General features: G+C 41.2%; 1 long non-coding RNA gene across 1 annotated transcript; it reads right to left on the bottom strand.

The window, feature by feature from the left end:
- Window positions 1-2,933: 2,933 nt before the first annotated feature.
- LOC130987458 (uncharacterized) lies at window positions 2,934-6,379 on the bottom strand. The gene is made up of 3 exons (XR_009089752.1): window positions 6,054-6,379; window positions 3,300-3,359; window positions 2,934-3,204 (listed from the first exon to the last, which is right to left on the bottom strand). It is a non-coding gene; the product is annotated as an uncharacterized LOC130987458 (long non-coding RNA).
- Window positions 6,380-21,363: the final 14,984 nt, after the last annotated feature.

Raw genomic sequence — 21,363 nt, 5'->3', positions numbered from 1 at the left:
ATCTCACACATATCTGGCAATGTCGACTTTCCAAGTGTTCTAAAATAAAACGTCCTAATATAATAAGATAAATAGCTCAAACCGACCCAATGGTCTAAAGTCAAAGCTGGAGATAAAACATACACATGTCGACATAGGAGGTCGGCTAAATAGTCAAGTCTCAAACAGTGCAATGCAAGCAAAATAATAACAAAGTTTTTTTCGCCTCAAAGAGTCACTCCCCCTTCTGAGGACGGCAAAGTTTCTAGCAAGCTGCTCTTATTCCTTCTTGTCAGCCTTCAACTCATTAAATTCATCTATATATTGTTGGACATCCCAAGTCTTGGGGGCCTGATTCTCGAGATACGCAGAGGCCATCTCGCCCTGAACTCGAACCTCTGGCTCACAACTTGCATAAAGGATTTGTTGTTCCAAGTTCCAACGCAACAACCTTATCTTCAAGATCCTTGCACTCCGCTGCAACTCGCTCCAACCGACGAGCGTCTTCCAACTTGGCAGACTCCAATTTCTTGACAATCTTATTGGCCTTATCATGCACCTTCTTGACGGCCGCCATCTTGTCTTGCCAACTTGCTCGTTCAGCCCTCAACTCATTAAGCTCTGTCACCATCGTAAGAGTTCTTTCCTTAAGGAAGGCAGCTTTCTGCATACTCTACAACAAACACAAAAATGCAACAAGTTGAAAATTTGAGAATTCATGTCAACAAAATAATCTACACTTGAAAATACTTACCAAAAAGGTTTGATCGAAGAGTTTGCTAGCAACGCCTCCATCCCCCTTCTTTCTAAAGTAATCCTATCACTTGGGAGTAGTAGCTATTCGGCCACCCCATGGACAGATCCAAGCTGGGAATGTGTCGACACGTTTGGAAATGACAAATTGATGTAGTCATCCACTTGATCGGACAGAGTGAGGTCGACTTCAGCAGACCCCTTCCCATTTTTTCGGGCTGATCAGGAGATGATCACAAGACACACGCTGCAGCAACGTCATCCGTAACCACTTCACTTGAGCTGGCAGCTTTCTTCCTTCGGTTAATGATCACCTCCATGGCAGCACCCTTCCCAAGCAGTGGCGGAACATATGGCTTCGACATCCTGTGATCTACATCCAAATAAAAGCACTTAGTTATATTGATGACAAATTGGAATAAGGTAGAATTACTAAATAAGTAATACATGCGGAAACGCGTCTCCACATCGAGCTAGCTCATAAGTTCGCCTCGGTCAAAATATTACAGAAATGACGCTCCTCTTCGCTAAAACTTAGAAACCAGTCGATCTTCCCAGCACTATCAAAAGATAAGCCGGTAGGCCCCCTCCTTAGACAAACTTCAAAACAAGGAAATATGTCAAGCATAAGTTATGAACACATAAAAATGATAACATGTTACTACAACAAAAAATACTCAAATTCCAAGTCATCCAACATGTAACACTCACTACAAGCTTCCCACGCCTGTGGAACAATCGAATCACGCGGCTTTCCTATTGCATTATTAGATATGAAAAAATATCTAGAACGCCAACCTTTGGCGCTATCCGAAAGAGATAGCAAAAGCGGACGATTTGCCTTAAACTGGTATCGAACATTATCGGTTCTATGCGTCTCCGAACTGTAAGCCTGCAAAACTTCAGAAAAATTGAAGTGAACAACCCTCAGCTCGCTAGAAACCTGAATGGCCATGAGAATGCGCCACACGTTCGGAACTAATTGACCCGGAGCAATGCGATAGTAAGTGCAAGCCTCAAACACTAGTCGAGGAAGAGGAAAATAGGCACCCATCTGAAGAAAACACTCATACATGACCGTCCATCCCGGATATAATCAATCGGGCCTTTCTGAGTCGGATGGAGCAGCCAGATTGGCACAAGGAGGAATAGCATAAGCAGCACGGAGTTCATCCAACTTGTCAAATGTGATAACAGATTTCGGGCTCATCTCTCCCAGCTTGTACGCATGAATACTACCTTCAAGCGGTCCACAATGATTTTCACCAATCCCGGAATCGAACACAACCATACCATGCCTGGCCCGTGACCTATTTCTTGTCACGCCATTCACATTATTTACACAACTTGTGTCATCATCCAACGATCTAAAATTTTCACTACTCGACCCACTCAACACAAAAGAGGCAGACATGTCCAGAAACACCTAAACAAATAAATTGCTAAGTAGTAAACAGTGCAACAAAGTGAAGATGAAAACGATATTTAGACGACTTGTAGTTGACAAAACCATTGCACATAACAGTGCTAAAATTATAAATAAGATAACGATTTGATACTTAAGCACACATTGGAGGAAGACGACAACATTCCAGCATTAAACAAATATGAAACACCCTCAGTTCCACGACAATTAATGCTACGAAAGAGATCAACAAAAACAACCTTTAGATTTTATCACTTCTTAAAGCTTGGAACTCAACGTCAATGTACATCAATATTTATTCAAATTAAGTTTGCTGCTACAATTGAGTGTTATATGTTGAATCATGAAATCTATTATCAAGTCAACAGTCCCAGAAACGAGATGGAGAATCATATCCCATCATATTATTTCAAGTGAGCAACAAGCCAAATGACAGTAATTTGGCCCTACAACCATTTGAAGAAAAATTTAGAAAAACTTGATTCTGAAATCCTTTCGAGTTTAGGGTATCATATATGCTCGAAAAATACCAAATCATGGCCTACTAATTTCACAAGGGCACTATTGATACATTCAATACAAGAATATCAAGTGTTTAACAAGGCTATGGATCATAGATCAAACTTCAAATTATACCAAAAAAAAAAAAACATTGAATCTATGAAGCACAATGCAACAAAAAAGAAGGCAACAAGATGCATTTTCAGACAGCTGCAATAATCTGGAAATGCCAGCAAGCGATGAATAAATTCTCGAAATTCTAAACCAACGAGTCTACGAGACACAAATAGAAGTTTTGACTAATATCCAACCATAAGTTCTTCTGGACCTTTACACGAAAAATAGATACAAGGATCTAAGACATACTTTGACAAATCCTTTGGCAACTCCACAAAATCATACACTGAATTGAACCTACAAACAATGACGGGATACAATCGACAAATACATCGCAGCAGATGAGGTGAAGCCTTTGACCTTTTTTATCTTGTTACTTCTCTGCTCTCTCTCTCCCAAGCTAGTCGCTGCTACAGAGAGCTCAAAACCTCCAAAAGACAAAAAGGAAATCCATAAATAAAGGAATAGATGGCAATGGTGAGCTATTTTCCTCATCTTTATATACGAAAGAAAAACATCTAACCTGGAAAACGATCTCCCTCTCGCTACTCTTTCTCCTGTGGCAGAATTCAGTCGTTCGCAACTAAATGAAACCAAAAAATCCAAATAAAGAGTGAAATATAGGTTGTGGCTTCCCCTTATCAGACAAAGCCAAGTAAAAAAAAAAGATGAGAGATTTGAAAAGATCGTGTAAAATCAAGCAAGACTGCAGAAACTGAAAATAGACAACTCTATGTCTACTTTATTCTTTCACATGAAGGTTTTATACATCATCATGAACAAAAAGGAAACAAATAGGTGTGACTCTACTCATAAAAGAGGCCAACTCAGCTGCTACATGGCTAAATACCATTAAAATTATTTACAAAACATTTCTCATTTATGAATGGAAAAAATTGCAATGCAATAAATAACGCCACTATGTTTTTAACACGAACACATAGTCCTATCCTTTCTGCCATACTCAAAATAGAAGAAACAAAATTCCCACAAAATTTACAAAATTGCATCTTGTAAGATATGAACTACAACCTTAGAGCATCCGCAATAGGGTTACATGATAACTTACATGATAGCCTACTTTATGATGGGGGACCACATGGTGTAAAGATGTTGCAGTGGGGTTACATGATAGCTTACATGATAGAATTAGTTATATAAAATGCGATTTTATTAAAAAGAAAGAAAAACTTAGAACCCTTGAAGGCACAAGAAGCCAACTAAGGGTCGAGCCTCATTAAAACCTTTTTACGGAAAACCCAGAGGGAAAAACCGTAAAAAGGAAAAAGAGTACCCGTCTACGAACGGAAGCAAAAGGAAATAAAAAGGGGAAGAGCGGAAGGGAAAGTTTCCGGAACTCCGGCCTGACCATCGTCCCCAAACAAACCCGGCTCGCACCCCTAACAAAAAAAACGAAAACAGGCTAAAGGCCGGTAAGACGCCGTCGCCAAAAGCCAAACAGAAGAAGCTAAGCGGCCGGTTAGACGCCGTCGCCGTTAGCAAGACCAAAACCAAGGACCCAACAAAAACTAAAGGAAGAAGACACGGCCGGTTAGATGCCGTCGCCGTGAACTTCCCAGAACCACCAAACTCAAAGAACAAACAAGCAAGGTGCGAGCCCGGCCGGATAAACGCCGTCGCCGGTGTCGCCTTACAGAACACAACACGAAAAACAGCACACAACACCAAAATTCCACGCCCAAAGCAGCAGCAGGGCTCCTTACCACCCGACCCCATAGTACGCCCGCCAGGTGCTCGACAGAAGATTGGTGTGAAACCAGCATCCAACCAGCCGCAGCCAACAGCAGAACCAACCACCGCGCCAACCTCTTCCTTCCCAACCGAAGGACCAGCACGGCCGGTATGACGCCATCGCTGTGTGTCCCCGGAGGTCAGAACTGCGCGCAGATCCAGCGCGCAGAGCAGCGACGCCAAACACACCATCGCCAAACTTTCCCCTCTTCTTCGAGAGCATCCAACCCAAAACAGAAAGGCTAGATACGACGAGTGTGACTGTGCGAAGACATGTCCAACCGCACCGCCTCCTTAATTTCATCAATCTCATGAGGCCACCATCCTTCCCGGCGATCCGAATGGGCCATGATGTCCGCAGCCGCATTCCCTTCCCTATAATTGTGCGTAACGGTGAACGTGAAATCCTCAAGGCGCGTGAGAGTATCCATCCAATAATTCCTAAATCTCCAAGGCACATCCATGCATCTTTTCTGTAACAAATTCACCACGTAGGAGGAGTCAGCCTCAAGCCACAAGCGGCGCCATCCTCGATTGTGAGCGATGGCGATGGCAGTGATTACCCCGAGAAGTTCAGCCTCGAACGCGAAACCAGTGCCGCCCTTAATATGAAAACAACCACAAACTTCAGCTTTATGGTCTCGAAAGACCCCACCAGCAGAAATAAGACCCGGCGCTCCAAAGGCCGAACCATCCGTGTTGACTTTGATCCAATTGATGTCAGGCGGCCACCAATAAACAGAGATGTAATTTGGGGGTGGAGCGGGTCTAGACTTCACTCCGAGACCGCGAAGAGTAAGATAATCACTCCAAATATTATTCATAAACCCGAGGTTCTTAATGCAATCCGTCTCCTTATAAACCACCTTAATAAACTTCACAACCGCAACCGCGCTAAACGTTTGATCTTCAAAGATAACATTGTTGCGACTCGTCCAAATAATCCAAATAAGGCTGATAACCCCAATCTTCCAGAGCTTTTGTAAGAGGGAACTGAGCGTGGTATTCCAAGCGAAAGAGAGGAAAGAATAAATATCCGGAGAATCCATGAGATCGATTTTCCCAAACTAATCAAGAAAGGTCTGCCAAATGGGAGCCACCATCCGACATTGCCAGAAAATGTGATCTATAGACTCAGCTGCATTCCAACAGAGCGGACAGGCATTAGGAGTTGTCAAACCTTGACGTCTCAAGCAATCCACCGTAGGCAATCTCCCGTGGATAAGACGCCAACAAACCAAGGAGCGACGCACCGGAATGGCAGGATCCCAGATCCACGATAGAACGTGACGCACCGGAATGGCAGGATCCCAGATCCATGATAGAATTAGTTATAAAGAGAAGAAAAATTGAAAAAATAAAAAATAAAAAAATTTCAAACGGTTTAAAGGGCTACACGATAGAACGTGTAGCCCTCGTGTAAATCTCTCCCGCAATGGTTACACGATAGCACATTTACATGATAGCCCTATCGTGTAATGACTATCGTGTAACCATTGCGGATGCTCTTATGCAAAATACTCACCTCCCATGGCCATGAATAAACGCCATCAATCTCGATAGCAGTGCATGGGATACAGTCGGGCTGGAACGGAGTCTCTCGAACAAAAATCAGAATTTTTAGACCACATGCAGTTGTACCAATTTAGTCCGGAAGCAAAGCTCAATCGATTCCGGATACCAGCATGGCCCAGGGCAAACAATTCATGGAAAACTCGAAGAACCCACCTAATCGGCCGTTGCCGCTGCCTCGGAAATTTTCAACGGAAAGCTACGACTCCCCCAGCTCGTCTCTCTCATCTCTCAAAACCGCAATGGTCATCGGCGACACCACGCCAACCGCCGCGCGTCTCACTTTGTCACGACCGGACCTAATTAAGGATAATTAAGCCGGGAAACCGTGACTAATGGAGGGAGATTAGAAGCGGGGTAGAAAGGGGATAATCAAACAAGGAAGGATCGCATTTCATCATTGTTAACAAAAGGAATATTTATAATATAACGGAGGTTTCATCGTATAGACTCAAATAACTAGTAAGTTCGGATAACTCCGACTTAGCCAAAATAACATAACACTTCTGAGTACGCAGCGGAATAAGGTTCTGAATACATGTATGAAGACATGTATCCCTAGAGTTCATTAATACATAATAAGACAAAAGAGTCCCGCTCGTCACTTCATCACCATCGGCAGCTACTCAACCTGCACATTTAGAAATATATGCAGGGCTGAGTACAAAAGTACTCAGTGGGCACGTATGCCTAAGTATAAAAATACATGCTTCAAAACTGTAAATTGTCATGCCATCTTAAACAGTACAGCAAGGGGTTTTTTTTTCGCTAAAAAGGCCCAAGCTTACTAAATTCATTTGTGATTCTTAAGGTTCGTCTGCAGACTAAGTTCTCTTGTAATCTATCATATCTGGAACTGTGTGCCGGAGAGGTGGCCACCTCTCACGGACACTTGACCGGCCAACCCGCTAGATGACTCACGGTCACTGGTGTACACTAGCCCTGGCAGGATAGCTATCAACTGCTCAGGACCCGAATTCGATTGCATCATTGGCAAAGCCAAAGCAGATAGATATCATACTAAAATTTAAACATTTTATGGCAAGACAATACTTGAAATAACTTTAACTCAAAGATTTTGTCATGAAATAACTTGCTTGAACGTAACATTTAAACTCATTTGATATATATATGAAACTGAAATTAACAGTTAAATCATCTCATGCATTCATTCGTATAAGAGGCCTACGACACGCAGGGGATCTCTATATACGTATAGTAAAAGTAATGCCCACCTGATAGAAACTTTCTGTGGTACAGTAGCTCCTTGTCTGATTATTAATCTCGTGCTTGACCTTTATTACGAGAATATAAATAAGATACTGCTCGAGCAAAATCCTCAAATAATGAGAATATGAAATTAACGATGCATGATCCTCTTATGCATGAATTATTATTCTGAAATAATAACCGGGAAATTTCTATTGTTAATCCAGGCTATTAGATTTAAACAAAAGCTAAGTCTCGTCTCATGAAGCCGGATAATTAACTAAAATTAATCCGTTCTCTGCAGGGTGCTCTAATCCGCCAATTAAATAAACTCCGCTCCTCGTAGTCGATAGAAAAGAATAAATAAATACTTCGATTTACTCGCTTTATAACCTCTTAAAACTCAATCGGGCTTAATAAATAGGAGAACGTACTGTTGTAAGTTTAAATAATTAAAAGGCTCGACATAAGGCGACCTAATAATTATTTAAGTAAAAGTGGGCCTGAATAATTAAATGAAAGGTCCAATTGAAATAATTCATTGGCTCAGGTAGTTAAATAAATCTTGGCCCAAATAAATAAATAATGAACAGTTGGGCTAAGTTTAAATCAAGTATGCAAGGCCCAATTGAATAAGTAACAAGGCCCAATTTGAATAAATAACAAAGGCCTAATGAATAAATAATAAAGTCCAATTAAAATAGAATGCAGTTGGGCTTTCATTAGTAAACTCGGCCCAAAGAGAAACAATAAATGCCCACATGAAAATAAATACAACAAGGCCCAAATAAATAAATAATGAAGCCCAAAGAAATAGAATAAAGGCCCAATTGAAATAAATAGGAGGCCCAAATTTTCGGCCCAACTCAATTAAATGGGAGCCCATCCTCAACTCACTCTCGGTTCTCTCTTTCTCAGCAATAATTCTCGTCCCTCTCTCTCTCGGTCACACTCACTCGCACCCACACAAAACAGGCGACCTCTCTCTCTCTATTTCTCCCTCTCGCTCCGCCTCCAACCGGCCTCAGCCGAGGCGCCGGCCGCCGCTGCTCTTCGACTTGGCGAGTCGGCGCTTCGCCTCTTCTCCCTCTCTTCTCTCCTCACGCAGAATCCAATCGAGCCCTAGTTTCATCTCTGGATTCGCCGCCTCTGGAATCTCCGGCAAGGCTGGCATTGCCGCCTTTGAAATTGATGAGGTTGACGCCGTTCTACCCCCTATCTCGATCTTCTCAAGTACAGATTCGCGGTCGGCCCTGTCTTCATCTCGATTGAGCGAGACCGCCGCCGCTGCTGTTGAAGAAATCCCCAAACTCAGCGAGGGTCGCCGCCTAAATCTCAACGAGCCGCCGGGTCTCCTTCTCCCCTGGGCTGGCCGGAGATTGTGGGTTCTCGCCGCCGTCTACGACGTTCATTGTCGCTGGAGTTTGTCCGCCGCGGATGCCGCTGCCGCTGACTCTCCGGTGAGGCCGCACCCTGCTTTTGGCGCTGCTCTGCTCGGTTCCTTCGCCGCGTCGTCACGCCGTCTCGAGTCGCAGAGCTCCGACAATCCTCTACCACTCAACCTAAAGCTAAGTAAAAACTCGACTCTCTTTCTATCGGCTCTCAACGCGAATTAAAGACAAGGCGTAATCTCTTCTTATTTTGTGTAAATTCAAACTATGCTCGTTCAAACTCGAATTCTTATTGGCACTTGCTCAACAATAGTGGTTGGTGTTCTACATGATAAAGCCTGCGTCTATCATGCTTATGAGAGTCTTATATCATCTGGAACTGATTATGCTACGGTATGAATGCTTACTGGAATGAATATCTGAAATAGAATTAATACCTTGGGAATGACTGTTGGTTGGCTGATTGCCGTTGAGTTTAACGAACTGGAATGATTGAACTGAACTGAAATAAATGTTCTTTCCATTAATGTAGGTGAAATCTTGGAGGAGTTGAAGAGAGTTAAAGAAGTTTACCTCCTCGCTGAGAATGTATGAAGGCCCCTGCTGTCCTGAACTTTCTAAGTGTGGAATGGAAACAAAATGGAGATTAATAGCTGATGAAGTCTGGAACAAAATGAAGGTGTTCGGGTGTGAAATGCACACTTGTTTTAGTCAAAATGTGCAAACTGGCTGGAGTCAAAAAGATACAAATAGGCGGTGGAGCATGCTAAGGAATAGGGGAGGGTGTAGTGGCAGGGGAATTGGAACAGTTGTTGAAAAGAAAGGAAAAATGTAGCTGCAGTAGATGTTCCTTGCAGCACACACGTTTTATCCTTCTCATTCTTTTCTTTCTTTTCCTTTTTCTTTAAGTGCTAGATAGTGAATAGTAGTGTAGAAATGATTGTTGATGGTATTTGTTGGAGAGCATGCGTGTAGTATGCAATAGAGTAGGAAAGAGGACTATGACTGTAAGTGTTGGAAAGTCTTGAGGTGACAAATAGAATCCCATAGTAGTTTTTGTATCAATTGAGGATCTATAAATCTAATTTTTTTCGGATTCTACTAATCTTTATAAAGCCTCTGCGAATTAAATATCTAATTTAACTCGCTCTATTAGTCGGGATTAAAACCATGATTGAGTAAAGTAATAGATAGAAATAATATTTCGGTTACAAATAAAATAATAACTCGACTTCGCTAAGTCAATTATCATTTTGAAATAAATCATTGACTACTCAATAATTCAATCGTGGTCATCTCAGGTAATGGCATCTAATTCAGAACTCTGAGCTGAATTAACTGAATATTAATCATTAAATCAACTAAAATATGTAAAAATAAATATTGCATTTATTGCTCTTAATCATAAAATAAAATAGCGGGCTACTACATACTACCCCTCTTAACAAAAATTTCGTCCCGAAATTTGCATATCATTGCAAAAAGGTTCTGGGTACTCTCTTATCTTGATTTCTGTCAGATTATCTCAATCATCTCTGGTCCTAAAATTCTCCTTTCACCTACTTTATCTCAGTAGAGTGGTGATCTATATTTTCTTCCATGCATTACCTCATAAGGCGCCATATTGATTGTTGCCTGATAACTATTATTGTAGGTAAACTCAATCGATGACATCACTGTTCATCACTTTCACCTTTGCCTTGTACTACTTTTAACGTGTCTTCGAGAGTCTGAATTATTCTCTCAACCATCTATATGTTTGTGGGCAAAAGGTGGTACTGAAATTTAACCTTGTGCCTAATTTCTTCTACAAGTTCATACATAATCTGGATGTAAACTTCGAATCTTAGTCCAAAGTGATTGACACGAGCATACCGTGGAGCGCGCAATTTCTCAAACATATAATTGGCCTAACTTGTCTGATCCCTATGTGATCGGTATTAATATAAAACGAGCTCATTTCGCAAGTCGCTCCACTATTACCCAGATGGCAGCACTCCCTCTTTTCGACTTCGTAAACTAGTCACGACATCTGTTGCAAAGTGCTATAACTTCCATTATGAAATCTCCAATGGTTGAAATTTTTCATATGGTCTATGGTGCAAGGCCTTCACTCGTTGGCATACTAGGCATCTCTCAACAAGTGTAGCTATATCTTTCCATCAGAATTCTTCTTTTAAGTCTTTGTACATTTTATGCTTCCTGGGTGGCCAGTATATGGCGTGTCATGAGCTTCGCTCATTATCTCATCTCTGAATTGTTCATCGTGTGAACACACACAATCTTTGATCAACATTAACGCATTATCCACGTCTCATGATACGTCTCCTGATCTTATTGCTAAACATATTTTCTCCAAGGTCTCATTCTTTCTTTTTTTTTTTTTTTTTTTGCGCATTATCAGCTTTCCTATAAAGTTGGGTGTTATTACCATCGTGGCAATAATCCCTTCTACAGATTCTAGTGGTTGAACCACTTCTAAATTCATTCTACTAAAATCTTTCATGGGTTCCTCTTCCTGAGTGAGGGTCATTGGTCTTGCTATTTTGGAAAATCCTTCTATGAATCTCTGATAGCAACTTGCTAGTTCCAAGAAACTTTTGATCTCATTGGGGTTAGTAGGCGATCTCCACTCATGTACAACTTGTACTTCCTCAGGGTGCACTTTGATCCTTTCTAATGAGATAATATGTCCCGAAAACGTGATTTTGTTGAGCCAAAATTCGCACTTGCAGAACTTAGCATAAAGATGCTTTGTTTTCAACATTTTTAAGACTATTCTCAGGTGTTTCTCATGGTCCTTCTCGTTCCTCGAGTAGATCAAGACATCATCTACGAAAACTAAGACAACTTGCCTAAGTATGGGTGGAACACTCGGTTCATGAGGTCCACAAACATGGCTGGTGCATTGGTCAATCCAAATGACACCACTACGAACTCATAGAGTCTATATCTGGTTCGGAAGACCACCTTGGGTACATCTTCTCATTGAATCTATAGTTGATGGTACCTAGACCTTAAATCTAGCTTTGAGGACACACTCACTCCTCTGAGTTGCTTGAAGAAGTCGTCTATCCTCGATAGAGGATACCTGTCCTTGAGTGTCACCTTGTTCAACTCTCTATAAGTTGATGTGTATCCTCGGTAGAGGATACACATTCTCAATGTGCCATCTTTATTCTTTTACAAAAAGAACGGGTGCACCCCGGTGAAATCTCCAGGAAACATTTGGAAATTCACGTACGATTGTCACGTCTCCTATACTTTTCTCAGTTTTTAGTTTTCTGTGCAACTACACAAGGTAGGGTGGACACCATTTTCTTATCATCTTTGTTGCTTGAGGGACGGAGATGATCGTCTTTCTCATACCCATGCTGATCCCATGAAAACGTGTCAGTTTCTTCCCCGTGGTCGAAAAGAAATTTGACTTTCATTGCAAATGATGGTGGCATAGTTCTCAACTATCCATTCCATTCCTAAAATTATGTATATGTCTCTCATCGGCATAACATACGAGTTGTTCACTCCAATTTGAATAATTTTTTTATGCTCAACTCTAAATTCAATCACACATGTGCTATTATTGTTGTTGTTGCTGCCGCTGGCATGGTTATTGCTCTTGGTATGGTTGGGCAAAGCTTGGATTGCTCAAATGCGGAGTTTGAACAGGCGAATTTAGCCTGAGACCCGCCCTTTGTTGCTTATTCGGGTAACGATTTGTATAATGTTCATTCCAGTTACTATGCAACATCCTTCATTACCAGTCTTGGAGAGTTTCCCATGGTTCTTGTTCCACTTTGGGTAGGGTGGAGTCCCATACTTGTTATCCCCCATCTGTTTTGAGGTGTCATAGCCACGTTGCTGGGACGTCTGCCCCTGCCATGACCCTTTCCTTAGCTTGGCCAGGGTTACTATATCCCATTCTTTTTTTTTCTCAAAAGTTTTTTTTTTTGAGCCCGAGTTTGTGGAGGTGCAGACGTAGGCGCAGTTGCTGGTATCTCTCCCAGCATTGCTGCCTCAATGCATAACGCTTTGCTAAGCGACTCCACGTAAGACGATCCACCATGGCTTGCCCAAGCCATTCTAATCTCTTGCCTCAGTCCGACACAGAATTCTTTTAACCATCTTTCCATATGTGTCTACTTGCTCTAGCGCATATCTTGACGTATCGCAGAACATCATGCCGTATGGAGTAATTGTTGTTCTTCTTTGCTTCGGATTGTTAAATTCCATTTCTTTCTTTTTGCGATAGCTTTTGGGTGTATACTTGTCATATATTACAGTCTTAAACTATTCCCACGTTAAATTTCCTAACTACTCAATTGTCATTGTCTTCCTCCTTGCTTCCCACCATAAGTCAGTTGAAAGGATACGCGAGACGTTCCTGTGTAAGAAATTGAAGATGCGCTCACTAGCTTCTCAGCCTTCGTAGGATCTCCTATCTTATCGAAGACAAGTGGATTTTCTCGTAGAAATAGTTATTCTATTCTACATTTTTGTTGTATGGCTAGTGGGGCTTGTTCTGGCCCCGGTACTGGGCCTTTTCCATTATCTCGGGGAATTTTTTTTTTTCCCCCCCTCCTCTCGGACACCCTCATTTGGTGGCATACTGATGAGTTGACATATAGTCATTAACGCATTATAAAACATACAGATGCATATCATCACTTCTGTAAATTGTTTCTTGATTTTCAAATCTTGTTCGGACTCTTTCTCATGCAAGTATATAAGTAACACGTGGCAGAAGTGACTTGCCGCAAAACACCAAATAGGTTGCTGAATAGACATAGGAAATTTACATCAATAAAGACTATTTCATTAACATTTGGATATAGATCTACTCATCTATCCAAGTACTACACGTGGTGGACTGGTTGTCTAGCAGTTATCACAAAAGAACTTAGTCACATTATGCCCTGTGAACCAGCGTTTCAGTACTAGTACTAGTCAAACAACTAAGCCAGCATAAGGGCATAAAAAGCATCAGAACAATCAACATTTCTGAAAAACACAAATAACGTTCTACTAAATCCATAAGAGATGGTCTAGTTGGATCACGTGCTTGACCCTTCGGTCGAGGCATACGTGCTAGATGGATTTAATCTGGTGAATACTTGTTTGTCTTTAGGTCACCGGAAATCTACTAACAACTAATAAACCACAATGATTTAAATCACAAAAGACAATTTGGCAAAGTGTTTCAACAATTTTGTCAAACAATTGAAAAGGAATGACCTTAGGGTAGAAATGAATTGACTAAAAGGTCGAAACGAAATGACCTAATAATTTGAACCCGCTTGGCTTTTCAGATGAAAGTTTAAATATATAGGTTTAGAGACCCATATATGACGACTACTGAGATTTTGGTCATGTGGACTGGCCAGGTCCGACACAACTACTTCTCAGTCACTCGGAAATACTTTTCCGAACTTGGCAACTCTTGTTCATTGGCTGCAAAAGGTATATTTGGTCTAAAATCACCACTTTCTTCTTAACATCTTGAACATGTCCTTGAGAATATTCTAGAGCTTCTCAAACTTGGAGTCTGTCTCCTAGTTTAATGCAATCCTTAAACATCTTCTATAGGCGAAATAAGGTAGGCTCGACCTTACTCAACAATCTTCCTCTACATGATCTTTATGTAGTACTCCTAGTACTTAGTGTTTTCTTCACATAGCGCTTGAAATGCAACCATATAATTTGAAGTACTCTTCCGTGTTATTGCAAAAGACCTTCTGAATCATCACACATTCAATAAGGAAATAGCCTTTGCTCATCTGAGCACCTTTATAGGGTATGTGTCACCATATGTAATGCTAAGTCATGGAATGACCTTAGTCAATGCTCTTATTCCGGCTACCAGACTAAATACCTAATCCAAGACGTTCTAACTGAGGCGATGTCCTCGATAGGTTAAGGTATGTATACTTATCTTGAGTATATCCTTAGGGTCTCATTAGAATCTTAATTCATTTGTTTCAGCATTGATCCACTGTCGGCGCTTCTAGCTATTATTAAACTCTGAACCATCTTCGAGAACTTCCCTCGTCTTACCCACTTGCGTAAACTTTTATGATCAATCATAATGGTTGGTAATTGTCAGTACCCATATCACATCTCGTCTTTCCAATTCGTAGTAGGTGATCGTAATCAATAGGGATTCTCAGTCATGTCCTCATCTAATGTGATAGGTACTGTAAGCAGAATGGTTCCGAATACCTGAAACTATAAGCTGATAGCTTTAATCGAATTATTAACATCATATACAAAGCATTTTGACCCCTGGTAAGTCTAATTATGAAGTTCATTGATGAATCATGAAAGTTATCCTCAAGTCATAGCTAGTGATAATCGAGGCTAGAAGTGAGTCTCAACTTATTAGGGATTAGCTAACTGGTTACATAAGTCATACTCATCGCTATAAGCAATATCATACTTAAACTATCATTGAATAATGCAATAGTCGATTAGGTGCTCCGTCTCGTGTGAACAACCTGAATGAAGAACTATGCCTGCTTCAGTGATTCGTGCGTGGCACTCCGCTTGCACTGCTTTCATTGGATTCTCTTCCTCTTTCTTAGCTCTTCACCATGGCTATAGTGAAACATAACTGAGTTTCTAGCTTCTATTGTCCTTCTCGTAACAGTGATCATGCATTCTTAACGCATCTAAGTTCATTGAGATATCTAATCAATCAATAAAGCATAAAACTTGAATGTAAGCATCAGTACATTCATATAAAACGTGAACTTCTCAATGTTTTAAAATCATTACCACCTTCTTTCTTGCTGAGCATGACGATGTGATGAAGTGATGAGCTTTGGTTGACAGACTCATATATTCTAGTGATCATACCAGAAAAATGGGCTAACTCTAGGGTTCAGAGCAAATGAACTGCTCTGATACCATTCTGTCACGACCGGACCTAATTAAGGATAATTAAGCCGGGAAACCGTGACTAATGGAGGGAGATTAGAAGCGGGGTAGAAAGGGGATAATCAAACAAGGAAGGATCGCATTTCATCATTGTTAACAAAAGGAATATTTATAATATAACGGCGGTTTCGTCGTATAGACTCAAATAACTAGTAAGTTCGGATAACTCCGACTTAGCCAAAATAACATAACACTTCTGAGTACGCAGCGGAATAAGGTTCTGAATACATGTATGAAGACATGTATCCCTAGAGTTCATTAATACATAATAAGACAAAAGAGTCCCGCTCGTCACTTCATCACCATCGGCAGCTACTCAACCTGCACATTTAGAAATATATGCAGAGCTGAGTACAAAAGTACTCAGTGGGCACGTATGCCTAAGTATAAAAATACATGCTTCAAAACTATAAATTGTCATGCCATCTTAAACAGTACAGCAAGGGGTTTTTTTTTCGCTAAAAAGGCCCAAGCTTACTAAATTCATTTGTGATTCTTAAGGTTCGTCTGCAGACTAAGTTCTCTTGTAATCTATCATATCTGGAACTGTGTGCCGGAGAGGTGGCCACCTCTCACGGACACTTGACCGGCCAACCCGCTAGATGACTCACGGTCACTGGTGTACACTAGCCCTGGCAGGATAGCTATCAACTGCTCAGGACCCGAATTCGATTGCATCATTGGCAAAGCCAAAGCAGATAGATATCATACTAAAATTTAAACATTTTATGGCAAGACAATACTTGAAATAACTTTAACTCAAAGATTTTGTCATGAAATAACTTGCTTGAACGTAACATTTAAACTCATTTGATATATATATGAAACTGAAATTAACAGTTAAATCATCTCATGCATTCATTCGTATAAGAGGCCTACGACACGCAGGGGATCTCTATATACGTATAGTAAAAGTAATGCCCACCTGATAGAAACTTTCTGTGGTACAGTAGCTCCTTGTCTGATTATTAATCTCGTGCTTGACCTTTATTACGAGAATATAAATAAGATACTGCTCGAGCAAAATCCTCAAATAATGAGAATATGAAATTAACGATGCATGATCCTCTTATGCATGAATTATTATTCTGAAATAATAACCGGGAAATTTCTATTGTTAATCCAGGCTATTAGATTTAAACAAAAGCTAAGTCTCGTCTCATGAAGCCGGATAATTAACTAAAATTAATCCGTTCTCTGCAGGGTGCTCTAATCCGCCAATTAAATAAACTCCGCTCCTCGTAGTCGATAGAAAAGAATAAATAAATACTTCGATTTACTCGCTTTATAACCTCTTAAAACTCAATCGGGCTTAATAAATAGGAGAACGTACTGTTGTAAGTTTAAATAATTAAAAGGCTCGACATAAGGCAACCTAATAATTATTTAAGTAAAAGTGGGCCTGAATAATTAAATGAAAGGTCCAATTGAAATAATTCATTGGCTCAGGTAGTTAAATAAATCTTGGCCCAAATAAATAAATAATGAACAGTTGGGCTAAGTTTAAATCAAGTATACAAGGCCCAATTGAATAAGTAACAAGGCCCAATTTGAATAAATAACAAAGGCCTAATGAATAAATAATAAAGTCCAATTAAAATAGAATGCAGTTGGGCTTTCATTAGTAAACTCGGCCCAAAGAGAAACAATAAATGCCCACATGAAAATAAATACAACAAGGCCCAAATAAATAAATAATGAAGCCCAAAGAAATAGAATAAAGGCCCAATTGAAATAAATAGGAGGCCCAAATTTTCGGCCCAACTCAATTAAATGGGAGCCCATCCTCAACTCACTCTCGGTTCTCTCTTTCTTAGCAATAATTCTCGTCCCTCTCTCTCTCGGTCACACTCACTCGCACCCACACAAAACAGGCGACCTCTCTCTCTCTATTTCTCCCTCTCGCTCCGCCTCCAACCGGCCTCAGCCGAGGCGCCGGCCGCCGCTGCTCTTCGACTTGGCGAGTCGGCGCTTCGCCTCTTCTCCCTCTCTTCTCTCCTCACGCAGAATCCAATCGAGCCCTAGTTTCATCTCTGGATTCACCGCCTCTGGAATCTCCGGCAAGGCTGGCATTGCCGCCTTTGAAATTGATGAGGTTGACGCCGTTCTACCCCCTATCTCGATCTTCTCAAGTACAGATTCGCGGTCGGCCCTGTCTTCATCTCGATTGAGCGAGACCGCCGCCGCTGCTGTTGAAGAAATCCCCAAACTCAGCGAGGGTCGCCGCCTAAATCTCAACGAGCCGCCGGGTCTCCTTCTCCCCTGGGCTGGCCGGAGATTGTGAGTTCTCGCCGCCGTCTACGACGTTCATTGTCGCTGGAGTTTGTCCGCCGTGGATGCCGCTGCCGCTGACTCTCCGGTGAGGCCGCACCCTGCTTTTGGCGTTGCTCTGCTCGGTTCCTTCGCCGCGTCGTCACGCCGTCTCGAGTCGCAGAGCTCCGACAATCCTCTACCACTCAACCTAAATCTAAGTAAAAACTCGACTCTCTTTCTATCGGCTCTCAATGCGAATTAAAGACAAGGCGTAATTTCTTCTTGTTTTGTGTAAATTCAAACTATGCTCGTTCAAACTCGAATTCTTATTGGCACTTGCTCAACAATAGTGGTTGGTGTTCTACATGATAAAGCCTGCGTCTATCATGCTTATGAGAGTCTTATATCATCTGGAACTGATTATGCTACGGTATGAATGCTTACTGGAATGAATATCTGAAATAGAATTAATACCTTGGGAATGACTGTTGGTTGGCTGATTGCCGTTGAGTTTAACGAACTGGAATGATTGAACTGAACTGAAATAAATGTTCTTTCCATTAATGTAGGTGAAATCTTGGAGGAGTTGAAGAGAGTTAAAGAAGTTTACCTCCTCGCTGAGAATGTATGAAGGCCCCTGCTGTCCTGAACTTTCTAAGTGTGGAATGGAAACAAAATGGAGATTAATAGCTGATGAAGTCTGGAACAAAATGAAGGTGTTCGGGTGTGAAATGCACACTTGTTTTAGTCAAAATGTGCAAACTGGCTGGAGTCAAAAAGATACAAATAGGCGGTGGAGCATGCTAAGGAATAGGGGAGGGTGTAGTGGCAGGGGAATTGGAACAGTTGTTGAAAAGAAAGGAAAAATGTAGCTGCAGTAGATGTTCCTTGCAGCACACACGTTTTATCCTTCTCATTCTTTTCTTTCTTTTCCTTTTTCTTTAAGTGCTATATAGTGAATAGTAGTGTAGAAATGATTGTTGATGGTATTTGTTGGAGAGCATGCGTGTAGTATGCAATACAGTAGGAAAGAGGACTATGATTGTAAGTGTTGGAAAGTCTTGAGGTGACAAATAGAATCCCATAGTAGTTTTTGTATCAATTGAGGATCTATAAATCTAATTTTTTTCGGATTCTACTAATCTTTATAAAGCCTCTGCGAATTAAATATCTAATTTTACTCGCTCTATTAGTCGGGATTAAAACCATGATTGAGTAAAGTAATAGATAGAAATAATATTTCGGTTACAAATAAAATAATAACTCGACTTCGCTAAGTCAATTATCATTTTGAAATAAATCATTGACTACTCAATAATTCAATCGTGGTCATCTCAGGTAATGGCATCTAATTCAGAACTCTGAGCTGAATTAACTGAATATTAATCACTGGATTAAATCAACTAAAATATGTAAAAATAAATATTGCATTTATTGCTCTTAATCATAAAATAAAATAGCGGGCTACTACACACTTCTCCCTCCACCAACGATTACATAGCACCACACCAAAGTTTTGTTTAGAAAATTAAATTTCTGGAAAATCTGAGTGAAATAACTCAGTGAAACATGGTCGAAAAATCTGGGTAAAATAACTTGGGGGCTCTGCGCTTGACCCAGGTCACCACCCCTCCTGGGCAACGGCATGAGCACCGCCGGTCGCCAATCACCCCTCACTCTTCTCCCTCGCTCAAATCTCCCTCAAATAATCACTCACAGATTCGACCAACACCGCCTCCCCTCCTTCGATTATCGACGGAGGGCGTCGCCTCCGACCACCGCTCGACGGCCACAGAAAACCTAGGCACCAACCGCCGTTCTTCCCTCTTCGAACACACGACCATGTCCGCCACCACGACGGTCTTTCTTCCGGAGGAGGGTAGAAGTCTGAACGGCGCCGGACTAAACGGCACAGGCTGCCGCTTTCAATCAACGGAGGGAATGAGATGGGGAAGAGAAAGATATCTCCCCCTTTTTTTCTTTTACTTTTCGAATACATTGAAAGGGTTTTTCCCACAAGTAAAAATAATGAAGGCAAACACCTGCCCAACAAAAAAAAAAAATGAGCTCTCATTCAAGGCCCCGCTGTCATAGCTCATCGAACTCGCCTCTCTTTTATAATTGCTCTAGGTACTCCGGCGATATCCCATGAAAAATCGAGCCGGGATAATACTCGAAGAGAGAGAGAACCATCGCTTCCAGTTTCGACCTCCGGCAAAATCGTCGCTCGGTCTCACCCCCCTCTCTTTCGACTCCGTTTCCATCTTAGTTACCGCCACCGTCGATTGAGCGGCGGCACCACGCGTGAACCGCAGATCCCTAATTGACGCAAGCACCGCGGCGCCGCCTGAGAAACCCTGGGCAACAATCGCCGACGACCATCCCCCTTTTTGGCGAAGCCAGAACCCGAACCGCACCGTCCGATCATGAGACGGTGAAACGGCAAGGATCGTTGTTCCGTCCGATCATGAGATGTGAGAGCGAGAATCAGACGAGAAGAGGCAGAACGTCCTCAATATTTCGAACCAGGCTGGAGTAATTATTTCGACACATTAGCCAAGCTGGGTAAAGTCTATGCTAGGTCATACTCACTGAGGGCCACCGCTCGGATTGAAACACGTGGCCTCCGTTTTATTTGAATTCAGTACCGATTTTTTGTTTACCAAAAACCAGCCTTGAGCCCGGTTCCCCCCAGGATATAGACTGTTCATGTTTTTCTGCAGCGCTTTTTTGAAATTGAAGCTTACAGGGCACGCTGGTACATCAGACAAGTTTTAAAATCGCCATTAACGTTGAAATTTTGAAGCTTTCTTGCATCGACCGCAACTGTGACCGGTTATCCTCGTTAATTTGTTGCCGATCCCTCATCGATTTACATTCTTCCATCTTTTTCTTTTTGAAAGGTAATAATTTGAACCGTGGAAATAGATATGTATATATTGTTTCGTATTATTTTGCGGGCTTATTTGGTCAGCATTTCGGAATGTGTTTGCGAGGTACCGGAGAAAAATGGCATTGTTCAATTTTGGGTTGCCTGAAGTGAATCAAAATTAATGAAGCTTACAGTACAAATTTGTACGAGGACGCCAATAGCAGTTCTTCTTTCGCCGGAGTTTGGTAATTTTTAATGGGGTTCTAAATGCCCGGAATTATTTTGGAAAATTAAGTTCATTTTTATCCAATTTTTTCCTCATTTTGTTGTTAATATCGGGTAAATTAAATGCTTGTCTGAATGGGAATGAAGTTCTTGTAAATTACCGCTATAAATTTATGGAATTAAGTATATTCTTTGGTGTTGTTCTATAGATTTATGTGTTATTACCAGAAAATTGAATTACATGTATTAATTGGAATCATATCTTTGTAGGTAATTTGTCGTCATGTATCTTGCCTTGGAGTTATTCTGCAGTGACACTATTATGTTGATACATATCTGTGAATAAGAATTTCTGGGATTTAGTTAATTTCTGCATT

This window comes from Salvia miltiorrhiza, chromosome 6 (genome assembly GCF_028751815.1).
Source record: "Salvia miltiorrhiza cultivar Shanhuang (shh) chromosome 6, IMPLAD_Smil_shh, whole genome shotgun sequence".
Classification (NCBI taxonomy): Eukaryota; Viridiplantae; Streptophyta; class Magnoliopsida; order Lamiales; family Lamiaceae; genus Salvia; species Salvia miltiorrhiza.
Note: the sequence above shows the minus strand (reverse complement) of the source record. Positions and strands in the feature narration are given on the sequence as shown.